Source organism: Narcine bancroftii, chromosome 11 (assembly GCF_036971445.1).
Source record: "Narcine bancroftii isolate sNarBan1 chromosome 11, sNarBan1.hap1, whole genome shotgun sequence".
NCBI classification, from domain to species: domain Eukaryota; kingdom Metazoa; phylum Chordata; class Chondrichthyes; order Torpediniformes; family Narcinidae; genus Narcine; species Narcine bancroftii.
The window spans coordinates 28,161,634-28,176,725 of NC_091479.1; positions in this window are offsets into that span (position 1 = coordinate 28,161,634).

The window sequence follows — 15,092 nt, forward strand, 5'->3', positions numbered from 1 at the left end:
TATTTCTCATTTGTTAATGCTTCTTCTGGAAAGAGTTTAACCAAAACTATTATTAAACATTTATTTTAATAAGAAAAAGTTTAACATTACATATGTTAAAAGAAGAGAAAACATGCAGATGTTGTTCAAAATTTTCAATAAATATTTAGTTTGGCCCACGACTTAGTCCAAGTTTTTAATTTTGGCCTTCTGTGAATTTGAGTTTGACACGCCTGCCTTAGATGGTCTGTGTTTAGCTTCATTGCCACCACCTTGACATCTTGTGGTTACTGCCACTCTCTGCTATTGGAGAATATCCTCCTTGGTCTCAGCCCCTCAATGTGACTAAGAGCCCCTTAAATGCCCCTAATGTTTTGGCTTTCATCACCACTCCTGGCAAGGCATTCCTGGCACCCACAACACTGTGTAAAAACAAGTACCCCTGATATTGCCCTAAACCTTCCTCCCTTTGCTTTTGTCAGATGCCTTCTAGTGTTCGCTACTCCCATCTGGGTTTCAGGCAAACTGAAGGGCATCTTTCACTGAGTTTCTGGTTTTCCAGCAGTTCTGGATGTCTGTCTCTGGATGCTCTGCTCTGTGGACCACCCCGCAGTATCCCATCAAGTCCTGGAGTCTCTGTGTCAGCAATGCTCTGCTGACCACTGCCTGATAACCTTATGGTCAAAAGTGTTTGTTTATGAAACCATTCCCAGGAAGGTAATGGGGCAAAGTCCCACTGACTGGGACACTGAGCAGTACCAGGGCCAAACCAATCTTTTGCAACACCTGTGAGCCAGGTAGAATCTCAGCACATAGCGGCATTTAGTGCCCTTGCACTTTGGTTCCACGCACAGCCACACACAATGATGGCCATGCTGGTTACACCCTTGCCCCCATTGATTGACCATGTACATGGTCCTTCTCCAGACTCTATCCATTTTGGACCCCCACATGAATAGGAAAACTGTTTTGGGAATTGCCAGGGTGGAGGTGTGGGGATGGGCCACACCTGCCCCACGTGCAGCAGTCTGAGAGTTCCTTGCACCTTGCAACTGATGATTAGATTTTATCTGATTGACAGAGTTGGGCATCTCTGTAGTTCTCCCTGTCTCCTGGAGCTGGGGGTCTCTGTACTGCTCCCCATCTCCTTGAGTTGATGCTTTGTTCTCCACCAGCCGCACAAGACAACCAAGACCCTTGAGTGGAGGGCAGAGGTACAGAGAGATCAGTGAGAACACGGGTAGTTTCAACAGGGTGGGGTCCATCCAGGTGCCTGATAACAGGAGGAAACCAAGGGGGAAGGAGAATGCAGGACATTCATTAGCAAGACATTGCGAGAGAGTGGATTCCTCGAACACTTGAGGGGAGAAGGTGCTGATCGATCCATCGGTTTAGGTGGGGCAGGGTACAGACATGGCAGCTGACTGGAATTGTCAGCGGGATACTGAGACTTGGGAAAGGAGGGTGCAGTAGTGTTCTGATGAGAGAGTGCTGAGGGAGAGGCAACATGGGTGGAAACTCAAGGCAAGGGACCTCTGATTGTTTGCAGGGATGGGATTTCTAAATAGACTCATAGATATCCAGTACAGAGCATCTTTGTCCCCCTGCCATCAGGAAGAAGATATGGAGGAATAAAAACAGAACATCTCAGCCAGCAGGAGAGAGGGGCCGAAGGGCCTGTTTCTGTGTCTATCTGGACCAGCCTTTTGATTTCAAGCTTTAAAAAACCCAATCATTTTTTAATGTAATAATAACGAGACAGAATGAATGAAGAGACAAGATAAAGTAATGGCCAGGAGAAGTAAAATAGGAAACGTAATGTTGGGAGGAGAAAGTAAAAAATCAGATGGTGCAGTGATTTTGCGGGTCAATGACAGTGTTAAGAAAATTACAAAGGAAAATAGTGGGCAGAAAAATCAAAAGAAAAGGTTACAGAAGTCACTAGATATTAAAAGGACAATGAGCATAAGGGCACTTTATCTGAATGCCCGCAGTATTAAAAATAAGGTTAGTGAACTTGAGGCGCAAATCGGTTCCCATGCCTATGATTTGGTAGCCATCACGGAAACATGGCTACAAGGTGATCCTAAATGGAAATTAAACTTTCAAGGGTATCAGGTGGTGCAAAGAGATAGACAGGATGGTAAGGGAGGTGGAGTTGCACTCTTAATCAAAGATGAGCTCCAGGCAGTAGTGAGGGATGATATAAGATCTAAAGAGCATAATGTTGAGTCCATTTGGGTGGAGATAAAGAATAACAAAGGGAAAAAAATTATTGGTGGGTGTTATCTATCACCCACCAAATAACAATAGTTTAGTGGCACAGGAAATAAATAGAGAGATAAGTGAGGCATGTAATAATGATACGGCAGTAGTCATGGGGGACTTTAACTTCCACATAGATTGGGAAAATCAAGTTGGTCGTGGGAGTCTGGAAGAGAACTTCATAGAATGCATCCGCAATAGCTTTCTTGAGCAGCATGTTAAGGAACCCACAAGAGAAAATGCTCTCCTGGATCTTGTGTTGTGCAATGAGATAGGTAGAGTAAATGATGTAATAGCCAGAGACCATCTGGGAAATAGCGATCATAGTATGATTGAATTTCTCATTCAGATGGAAGGGGAAATAGTTAGATCTAAAACTAATATATTATCCTTAAACAGGGGTGACTACCATAGGATGAGGGTGGAATTGGGCAGAGTGGACTGGGAGCACAGGCTAATCAATGAAACAGTTGAGGAACAGTGGAAGATTTTCAAAGAAATATTTTGTAATGCTCAACAAAAATATATACTACTCAGGAAAAAGGGCAGCAAGGGAGGGAAAATCAACCGTGGTTAACAAAAGGAAATAAAGGAGAATATAAAATTGAAGGTGCAGGTGTACAAAGCTCCAAAGAGCAGTGGGAAACTGGAAGATAGGGAAAACTTTAAGAGACAACAAGGGGTTACAAAACAGGTAATAAGAAATGGGAAAAAGGATTATGAAAGTAAATTGACACAAAATATAAAAACAGAAAGCAAAAAATTTGATAAATATATAAAATGGAAGAGGGTGGCGAGAGTTAACATAGGACCCTTGGAGGATGAGAAAAGAAAACTGGTAGCAAAACATGAGGAAATGGCCAATGAATTGAACAAATATTTTGTGTCAGTCTTCACGGTGGAAGACACGTCCAGCATGCCCAAGTGCAGAGTTAAGGACACGAATGTTGGGGAGGGCCTTGATAAAATAGTTGTTACAAAGGAAGTAGTGATGGAGAAACTAATGGGACTAAAGCCAGACAAATCACTTAGTCCTGATGATATCCATCCAAGGGTTATGAAGGAAATGGCAGAAGTTATAGTTGATGCATTGGTGGTCATATACCAAAATTCCTTGGATTCTGGGCAGGTCCCAGCAGACTGGAAGACAGCAAATGTCACGCCACTTTTTAAGAAAGGATGTAGGCAGAAGACTGGAAATTATCGGCCAATTAGCTTGACGTCTGTAGTTGGAAAAATGCTTGAAGCCGTCATTAAAGATGAAATAGTGAAACTTTTGGAACGTAGGGTTCAATCAGGCAGACGCAGCATGGTTTTAGAAAGGGAAGATCTTGTTTGACAAACTTGTTAGGATTCTTTGAGGATATCATGGGTGCGGTGGATAGAGGGGAACAGGTTGATGTTGTATATTTGGATTTACAGAAAGCGTTTGATAAGGTGCCGCACAAGAGACTTATCAGTAAGTTACAGGAAAGTGGAATCCGGGGAAGTATATTGGCATGGATCGAAAATTGGTTGTCTGACAGGAGGCAGAGAGTCGGGATAAGTGGGAGTTTTTCAGGTTGGCAGAGAGTGGTAAGTGGGGTGCCGCAGGGGTTGGTGCAAGACCCACAACTGTTCATCATTTACATTGATGACTTGGAGGAGGAGACAAAATGTGGTGTAGCCAAGTTTGCGGATGACACCGAATTGAGTGGAAGAGCAAATTGTAATGAGGATGTGGAGAGTCTGCAGAGGGATATAGTTAAGCTGGATGAGTGGGCAAAGGTCTGGCAGATGGAGTACAATGTTAGTAAGTGTGAGGTTATCCACTTTGGCAAGAAAAATAAAAGAGCTGAATATTATTTAAAGGGTGAAAACTACAGCATGCTGTTGTGCAGAGGGACTTGGGAGTGCTTGTGCATGAATCGCAAAAAGTTAGGTTGCAGGTGCAGCAGGTTATTAAGAAGGCAAATGGAATGTTTGTCTTCATCGCTAGAGGAATTGAATTCAGGAGTAGGGAGATAATGTTGCAACTGTATAAAGTACTGGTGAGACCGCACCTGGAGTACTGTGTCCAGTTCTGGTCTCCATATTTGAGGAAGGATATATTGGCTTTGGAGACGGTCCAGAGGAGATTTACTAGGTTGATCCCTGGGATGAAAGGGTTGACATGATGAAAGATTAAATCGTCTAGGATTGTATTCGCTCGAGTTCAGAAGAATGAGCGGACATCTTGTAGAAACATATAGAATTATGAAGGGTATGGATAGGATAGATGTAGGAAGGTTTTTTGAGCTGGCCGTGGAAACTAAAATGAGAGGACACAGTCTCAACATTCGGGGGAGTAATTTAGGACAGAGATGAGGAAAAATAGTTTTTCCCAGAGAGTTGTGAATGTTTGGAATTCTCTAACCAGGGAAGTGGTTGAAGCTGCTTCATTAAACATATTTAAAATTCGGTTAGATAAATTTTTACATGATAGAGGAATTGGGGGATATGGGAAGAAGGCAGGTAGGTGGAGTTAAGTCATAAATTAGATCAACCATGATCTCATTGAATGGTGGAGCAGGCTCGATGGGCCATTTTTGACCTACTCCTGTTCCTACTTCCTATGTTCCTAAAGACTCACTCCAAGCCATCAAGGTGATCCTTGCGATTGGCCCACCTAAATCACCAGGAGCTGCATTCCAGGCAGCCCGGCCGGACTCAGCCCTGACCTTCACCCAATTGGCCCAGGTGAATCACCTCAACTGACCCCTGCTGAACCCCTGGATGGCTTCGAGCATTGGCCGCAGCAGTCATCGGGGCCAAGCCTGCCACGAGTGATTGGCCATCCCAGCACTGCCCCCAGAACTATAAAGGACCATGTTCCCCTTTGTTCTGCCTCTTTCGATTCTTCATGGCTAGTAAGTAGCACCTTCCACATGGGGTTCGGGTGATCCTCGAGGTCAGGTAGCAAGAGCCATGTCCATACTGGTCAAGGGGTAGGGCTCACAATATCAACTTGATCCTGAATGTTGAATGTGTACGTTCATGTAATTTCCCCCAGTCTCTGTCGGTTTCTCCCTCCTAATCAGAAGTGTATATTTACTCCCTGCGTACTCTGTGTGTAGAGGTTTGCCTAACATATAGACCCTGTTGTCCTGTTTCATTCCCCAAAATAAATGTGTGCTTTGTACCTCCGCTTTGGTCTGGTTCTTTACCTGTGGGACCCACACAAACCCGACAACAATGGAGGAGGGGAAGCAAAGTATTTTATCAATAAATGGAGAGTCAAATTACTAGAAAAAAAGACATAGATCCGATCAGAACGTGGCAAGAAATTAATGTATGTTTAGGGAAAAAAGGTAGGGATCTCAAGAAAAGCACCAGTGTGTCAAAATATGAACAGAGGTAATAGAATATTAAATTTGTGTTATGACAGAGGTATAAGATATTTTGAAGACTGCTACATGGAAGAAATTCTTCAAACAATTAAATACAAATACAAAGTGGCCAGTGGGACCTTCTTCTGTTTTCTCCCGCTTACATCATTCTTAAGAGAAAGATGGGAACCAATGTTGGCCCCACCTAAAGTTAGTGAAATGGAACAAACAGTCTGGATGGGGAATACACCCAAATTTATCAATGAAATGTATGATGTTCTCCAGAGAGAAAATTCAAAACCAGGATAGCAGAGTTCAGGAGAAAGATGGGTGTTGGACTTGGATGTGACAATTTCACAAAGAAGCTGGTCAGATTGGTGTAAGGACAGCATGTTATCAATTAGAAATGCAGGATATGGACTGGTTCCGTCAAATATTTGACACCAATTCTATCTTACCCCAGAGAAATGACCTAAATATCAGAAATGTGTTTCAGATGTGGGAAGAAGATTTTATAGACATCAAATAATATGGGGAAAAGGATTTATATAAATCGAAACAAAAGTGGAAAGAAGATTGAAATATACAAATTCAGGAAGAAATAAGGTCAAGATTGTGTCAAGAGTGTTACAAATACGATTAATGCCAGATATAAAATACAATTCTCCACATCAATTCTGCTATACTCCATATAAATTAAATGGACTTATCTCCAATTATTAAAATTATGAAGATAAAAATACAAAAGGATGCGAGAATATTTGTGCTTGGTCATATATATGAAGCAGATACAAAACTGAAGTTGGATAAATATCAAACAAACTTTCTGAGTCCAGCCATAGCAGCAGTGAAGAAATGTGCAGCACTAATGTGGAGAGCGAAGAGTTTTGTAACAAGGGATGGGACATTGAAATGGAAAACTGTGTCGCCATGTAACCATATAACCATTTACAAAGCGGAAACAGGCCTGTCGGCCTTTTGAGTCCACACCGGTTCACTAGAACAACTCCACTAGCTGAATCCTCCCGCTCTCCGCCAATATCCCTCCAACCCCCTCACCTCAATGTACACATCCAAACTTCTCTTAAATGATAGAGGGATCCTGCTGCAACAATCTCATTCGGAAGATCATTCCATTCTGCCACCACTCTGAGTGAAGAAGCATCCTCTAATATTTCTCCTAAAGTTTTGCCCTCTTACCCTGAACTCATGACCTCTTGTTCCAACCTTCCCTGCCCTCAGTGGAAAGAGTCTACTCATGTCTAGTCTATCTATTCCTTTCATAATTTTAAATACCTCCATTGTCCCCTCTCAATTGTCTACGTTCCAATGAATAAAGTCCCAGTCTCCTTAATCTCTCCCTGTAATCCAGATGCTGTAAGCCAGGCAACATCCTTGAAAATCTTCTCTGCACCCTCTCCACCTTATCTATATCCTTCCTGTAGTATGGAGACGGGAACTGTGCACAGTACTCCAAACCAGGCCTCACCAATGCCTTAAACAGCTGCAGCATCACCTCCCAGCTCCTACACTCTACACTATGGTTTATGAAGGACAGCAGACCTGTCTACATAGGAATCCACCTTCAGTGAACTCTGTACCATAACTCCAAGATCCCTCTGTTCGTCTGCACATCTCGACACCCTCCCCTTAACAGTATATATCCCATTTTGCTTATTTTTTCCGGAATGCAGCACATCACACTTGTCAACATTAAATTCCATCATTCCACTTTTCCAAACAAACCAAATCCTGTAATCCAAGAAAACCTTCCTCACCATCCACCACTCCCCCTATTTTCGTATCGTCTGCATATTTGCCTTCCCAGTTAACCACCCCCTCAACCAAATTATGAATATAAATGATAAACAACAGGGGACCCAATACCGATCCCCGAGGCACACCACTCGTCACAGGCTTCCATCCTAACAGACAGTTGTCCACCATGACTCTCTGCTGTCTATGTCCCAGGCACCTCCGAACCCATCTCACTATCTATTAATCCCTAGTGACTGAACCTTCCTAACTAACCTTACATGCAGTACCTTCTCAAAAGCTTTACTAAAATTTAAATAGATCTTATCAACCGCCCGACCTTCATCCATTTTTCTTGTCACCTCTTCAAAAAACTCAACAAGATTCGTCAAACATGATTTTCCCTTGCTGGGTGCCCCCAATCAATCTTTGCCTATCCAGATATTTGTACATACTATCTCAAAGAATACCCTCCACAACCATCCCCATCACCTAAGTCAAACTTACTGGCCAATAATTACTTTGCCTACACCTACTGCCTTTTTTGAACAACAGAACTACATTTGCAACCCTCCAATCCCGTACCACACACCCTCCTCCAGTGATCTTTGAAAAATCACTGTCAGTGCCCCCGCTATTTGTTCCCTGACCTCCCTTAAAGTCCTGCGAAAAATCCCATCAGGACCAGGAGACTTATCCACCTTAATTGACCCTAGAAGCTCCAAAACTCCCGCTTTACTAATCCTTATCCTTTCCATAACTAAGCCCTTTGCCTCTCTGATCTTGTATAGCCCAATGTCCAGACTTGTGTACAACTCAGCCGGTCTTCCAGAAATGGGGGTCTCTGTGCTGGTCCCTGTCTCCTGGAGCTGGGGGTCTCTGCACTGTTCCCCATCTCGCAGAGCTGGGGGACTCTACACTGCTCCCTGTCTCCTGATATTGGTGCTTTGTTCTCCACCAGTCCCACAACACAACCCTGACCCCTGGATGGAATGTGGAGGTGCAGAGGAATCAGTGAAAATATGGGTAGTTTTGCCAGGGTGGGGTCCATCCAGGAGCCTGATAACAGCAGGGAACCCGTGGAAGGGGATGGAGGGCATTCGATGGTGGACCAGCAGGACACTGCTGAGGGTGCGGATTCCCTCAGGCTCTCAAGGGTAGAAGGCGCAGGTTATTCCAATAGTTTAGGTGAGGCCAGGGTCCAAATTAGAGCTGGCTCAGGTCATCAAGGGTCGACATAACAGGTGCCTGGAACTGTCATGAGGATACTAAGGGCTGGTAGAGGTAGGTAAGGAGGGGGTAGTTGTGTTCCGACGAGGGATTGATGAGTGAGAGGCCACATGGACGGGACTTCGAGACAAGGGGCCTCTGATTGTACAGGGATGGGGCCTGTAAATAGACCCGCAGACATCCAGCACACAGCATCTTTGACCCAGTACCATCAGGAAGGAGATATGGAGGAACAAAAGCAGGCTGCCAGACAGGGAAATAACTTCTTCCCACAGGCCGTGAGATTGACAATGTAATGTGAGTTGAATGGGTCCGTGGAATGAAAAGGTTGAGAGGGATATGGACTGTTTGCAAGCAGCTTGGCCAGCAGAAAAGATGGGCCGAAAGGACTGTTTCGGAGTTGTCTATCTGGACCAGTCTTTTGAGTTGATTCTTTTAAAAATTAATGACAAGCTGGAATATCATTTTAGATGGAGATTTTAGATTGACACATGCAGCCCGGGAACAGGCCCTTTCAGCCTATGAGCCACAACCACTCAATTACACCATTGACCTACAAACCCCGGTACGTTTTAAATGGTGGAAGGACCTGGAGCACCTGGTGGAAACTCATGCAGACACGGGACTAATGTACAACTCCTCAGTGACAGTGTAAAATTCAAACTCGGCTCGCTGGCCCCTTAACAGCGTTGTTCTAACCGCGGCACTAACCTCGCCACTCTCAATGATTCCCAGGATTCTTCCTCCCACTTTCCATGAGCTGCGATTGCTTCCAATACCAGTGCCCTTGTTTCCAGGATGTTCTGACCCCTGCCCAGTGACTCTGTCCTCAATGCCTCTCCCTGGCCGAATGATCACTGCTCTCTTTCCCAGATCTCACCCAAATTTTAATACCCAATTCCACCACCTAAAAAATGCCTTATCATGTCCACCCACTCACCCACTGGGCCAAGGGTAATGAGGAGGGGGCAGCTCCTGGCTGTGGTCACATATCTCATTGAAGGACGTGGGAGCAGGAGTCCTGGGGCAAGAGGTGAAAGGCAGAGTGTACTGTAGCAACCAGCTGAACTGGGCCACATTCTCCAGGGTGGGGGGAGAGAGATGACTGGCTCAGATGGGACAGATATCCCTGTGCGAAGGGTCAAGAGCTTGGTGAAGGTATGGGACACTGCCATCGGGAAGGAGATGGACCACTGCCCTCCCCACATCTCCACTGTCTGGGGGTCCCAGGAGCAGCTCAGATTCCAAGGCCTATAGGTGGGGGAAGGGGAGGTTCAAGAACTGGGGTGGGGTAGTGTCGGACTCTGGCTTTACCCTACACTTAATTTAGTCTATGTGTCATCTGAGTCCAGCGTGTTCATTAAATAAAGTGATAGGAGAAGGTATTCGGTTCAACAATCAGTTTATTACACAGCACAAGAATAAAACTTAACAGAGCTCTGGTTCAGTTGTTAGTTCAAAGGTCACCTGCACAGTGAGCTATTCCCCAAGACTGACCCCTACTGTCCAGTCTCTTCTGTTTATATAGATCAACATTATTACACTGAACAAAAGTTGGCTTTCTTTGATAATCTCCTTGCATAAGATTTATCTCAAGCAGTTTCCTGCTCTGCAATTATCGATGGTGTAGACCTCCCATCTTAATCCTCAAGGCCAGAGCATCCTGTTGGCTTGATCAGAAATCAATTCATACCCCAGATATTTCTAATTATTTCTTTGTTCTCGTCTGGTCATCGTCTTCTCTTCTACTCAACACCTCCTCATGTCTTAGCATTCCTTCTAAATTGGTTCATACATTTTCTGTCTTTGTATTTGGAGGCAGCAAATTCTCCACATACTATAATCAGCCAACTTTTCTACATACTGTGGCTGTTACTTAATTGCATTAATATTTCCCTTAAACAGTATAATTGAAGTAAATAGTAAATTGTTATATCGTACTGGATTAATGAATACATAACGAATAGTACATAGGCATATTTTCTATGATTACTTAACCCCTTGGTTCCAACAATAGTTGTGATGGGTGATCAATTGGAGAGGGTCCCAGTGAGGGAACGGGTCTGGTGGGTGGACAGACCTGATGGGGGATGGGCCTTTGGGTATAGGCCAATTGGGGTGGGGGTGCGGACGGGGACATTGGGCTGGGCATGTTGGGGGAGAGGGGCTTGTTGAACGCCCTGGTGGGAGGCAGGAGCACTGGTCCAAGCAATAGGCAGAGCATTGGGGAAGGGCCCAATGGGGGACAGAGGCTATGGGGATGGGATCGGTGGGGGAGAGGGTCTTTGTTGACAGGCCCGGTGGTGAACAGGGTTTTGGAGATGATCTCAACAGAGGAGGAGTTTGGGGACAGGCCTGGTGGGAAATGGGGGCTTTGGGGATAGGCCTGGTGGGTGACAGGGGACAGTATTGGGGATCGACCCAGAGGACGGCCACCACCCTTGGAGCTCTGGTTCACCATCGTGTGAGAGATGAGTAAAACTAATATGAAAATATGAGAGATGAAAAAAGCCAGTATGGATATATGTGTAATGAATAAAGCCAGGATGAATAGGATAAGGGTAGATAATAGAATGCAGGAAGTAAAGTTTGTCTGAATAAGATAAGTGTCTTCTAGCCTTAGAGAGAGTCAGCAAGTTCCGGGCATATGTAATTAGTAAGCCTTAGACAGAATTAGCAAGTTCTGCATATCAGAGTTAAAGCCCTGAGGGTTGGGAAGGTGTGAATAAGGACAAAGGCAGGTTTGTGAATAAGAACAATGACATGATGGGACACAGACAGGATACCCCCTGGTCCTCCGTTCACAGAAACAGCACATAGTCAGGCAGGATTGCCTAATCGCAAACTTATCCAGGAGGCAGAAGAATGTAAGGGGTTACGTTCTCTTCCTCCACCTTATGCTCCTCCTATGCCGGCTCCTATCTTTCCCCTCTCTCCTCTGCTCTACCCTTCTTCACCTTCCCCTCCTCCCCACAGCTAAAGAAAGGAGAAGGAAGTAGGGGTGGTATGATGACCCGTTCACAAAGTACTAGATTACCACCTCAATTGACAAGAGAGGGAGGAGACTTTGATTCAAAACAGTGTGTGACCCTCCGGGAGGGAAGGGCAGAACCCTTTGATTCATTTCCCGGAGAGCAGGAATCTAGACATTATAAAGGAGAGGATAAGCCAGAAATTAACTGGATGAGACCTTTACGGGAAGTTCCCATGGGAGGGGGTCTCGGTTTCGTAAATGTGCCCCTGACTAGTACGGAGGTGCATAACTTTAAGAGAGAAATGACCTCACTGATAGAGGATCCTCAGGGATGTGCCGAACAATTAGATCAATTTTTGGGACCAAATATATATACATGGGATGTGTTAACATCGATCTTTAGGGCTCTGTTCACTTTGGATGAACGTGGAATGATTCGCCAGGCAGGGATTAGAGTCTGGGATAGGGAACACCAAGGGGGACCAGAGGTGATACCTGGGGAACTTAAATTCCCCCTGGCAAAACCAAATTGGGATAAGAATACTACTGATGGTTGCACATTAATGGAGGAATATAGGGTTAATCTGATAAAAGGAATCAAGGAATCTGTTCCAAAGGGACAGAATTTTAAGAAAGCATTTGAGGTTCCCCAAGGTCCCGAGGAGACCCCCTCTGCATTTCTGAATAGATTACGTGCGGCCATAGAGCAATATGGGGGTCTGGATATAGAATCCCCAGTGGGTGAACAATTGGTATTAATGGGCTTTGTTACAAATTCAGCCCCAGACATTAGAAGGAAATTGCAGAAGACTGAGAATTGCCATGAACAGGGAATAACACAGCTTTTACAGATCGTACAAAGGTCTTATGTCCAGAGGTCAGAGGATAAACTGAAAGGAAAGGCTAAGATTTTGATGCAGGCAGTCAAGGAAGTCGTGGATGGACAGCAAGAAAAGGGTAGGGGCTGTGTGCCAGCTCTGTTATCAAGATACTACTGGAGTCTGTGATTATGGTATGATTCAAACCATTGACTCAGATTGAGGTACACACTTTACCTCTCAGGTACTCCAGGGTGTGTGTAAAAAACTGGGAATAGATTGGCAGCTACATACCCCATGGCACCCCCAGAGCTCAGGCCATGTTGAATGAATGAATCAGACCTTGAAAAATCAGCTCACTCGACTTCATGAGGAAACTGGTCTCTCCTGGATTAAATGCTTACCCTTAGCTTTAATCAGGACTTGCACAGCCCCTCATAAGGATCTTGCTGTCTCAGCATATGAGATGATGTTTGGTCTTCCTTACATGGGATTCCACATTAATACCCCTACCCCTGAGGCTAACGACCAGTACATATCCAAATATTTAAAGGGACTTTCTGCCTCTCTATGCAAATTAACACGGAAGGGTTTATTAGCTCAAAACCCACCCCTGGGTTTTATTCTATTAAACCTGGTGATTGGGTATATGTAAAAGCATGGCAAGATCACCAACTAAAACCTGTCTGGGATGGCCCCTATTGTGTACTTTTGATTACAGACACTGCCGAGCGAACGAAAGAAAAGGGATGGAGCCACATCCAACAAATTAAACGAGCTGCTGATCCACAGACTAACGACATTGATAATCTACCCTCCACCTGGAGTGCAGTCCTTCATCCTTCTGATCTGAAAGTTACACTACGCCGGGAAAAAGTGCTGTAATGCTGTTTTTACGATTTGTTGTTTTGTTTACTTGTTGGTTCCCAATTCTTGGGAAATCACCAAATTGATCACAATGTATTAAGTCCTCCTGGAACAGGGACAGCAGAGGTGACAAATATTTACCTTTAGAATGTAGACAGGGCGCAGGTATAGAGTATAGTCATAGTGGAGTATGGGTTAATATAGGATCCCAACATGGACCAGGGGAACAGAACAGCCCTAGGGGAGTAGATTTGATTTGTATTTTGGCCTCTACAGGTATTAAAAAGAGGAGTTTTAAAGAGATAGCACAAAGAAGATGGTGGGACAAGGACAGACAGAATGTTAATCAGGATTGTACATGTAGCAGAGATAGAGTGAATACATATGCTAATGTTCACAGACAGGCTGCAACTCACAGGTTAAGTGACAAGAAACACCCCTCCCCAACTTGGTCTCCTGTAAATCATCCTTTGGGTCACAGAGACATTCGGAATGTTAAGAACCACCACTGTAAGGGGAGTTCCAGTTGTAAATGACTTTAGCTGTTCCAGAACACCAGAGCTGCTTGGCATTTAAATCGTTTAATCAGACTCCAGGCAGCCTTGGAGATCATCACCGAACAGACAGCGATGGCCTGCATTTATGGGCTGAAGAAAGATGACAGATACGAGCCACAGTTCAACAAAACCGCCTGGCTCTCGATTACTCGTTGGCTGCTGAAGGCAACGTTTGTGAAAGACAGGTTAATGACAATGCTCACAACGGTCAGGCGGTTAAAGACACTTCTTCAGGAGTTCAAAAATCTTCCCATGCCCAGGTTCAGACTTGGCAACCTTGGTCCGGTGTGGGATGGACTAGACTTTTTATTGGTAACTGGAGTCTGATACCCACAGCCCTTATAGCAGCTGGACTCGCTATTCTGGCCATTATGGTGCTCCCCTGCTTAAAGACATGTGTGCAGTATTTAATTCAACGGACCCCTCGTCAGATCACTATAACCCAAAGGATGTATGTTTCCCAAATTCTGTCTGATGATGCTGAGACTGCAGTTCGTTTACTGACTCGCTGGGAAAAAGACCAGGTTTACAAGTAATACATTCCAGTTGAGAATTCACGAAGTGTAGCTAAAAGAAAAGTGAGGATTGTGAAAGATGAATAAAACTAATATGAAAATATGAGAGATGAAGAAAGCTAGTATGGATATATGTGTAATGAATAAAGCCAGTATGAATAGGATAAGGGTAGATAATAGAATGTAGGAAGTAAAGTTTGTCTGAATAAGATAAGGGTCTTCTAGCCTTAGAGAGAGTCAGCAAGTTCCGCATATGTAATTAGTAAGCCTTAGACAGAATTAGCAAGTTCTGCATATAAGAGTTAGTAAGTCCTGAGGGTTGGGAAGGTGTGAAGAAGGACAATGACATGATATCTGAGAAGAGGCATTGAGAACAAACGACGGGAGGACGTTAAGGAAGCACGCTAGGAATAGCTACTGGATCCTGGTAAGAGGACTTTTACTTACCTTTTAGTATGGGAGGTGTGAGTAGCAAGGGAAATAGTCCTAAGGAAGGACAGGACAATCAGATAACTAAGCTAAGTCCGTTAGGATTAATGCTATCTGATTGGGGTGCAGGGAGAACAGCAACTGGTGTTTTAGTTTCTGGTGACAGTTCTGGGGGGTGGGTTGGTGTAGCAGCTGTCTAGTGGGCCGAGTGGGCAAGGTTCTTTGGCGGGTGCGTGAAATCATAAGACAGAGAACTGGATACTCATCCATTTAATTGACCACCCTCGCGTGGTGCTGCATGCCGAGGAATGGCACGCTGATCTGTGGATTCTCCTGCCGGAAGGCACGGGACACTA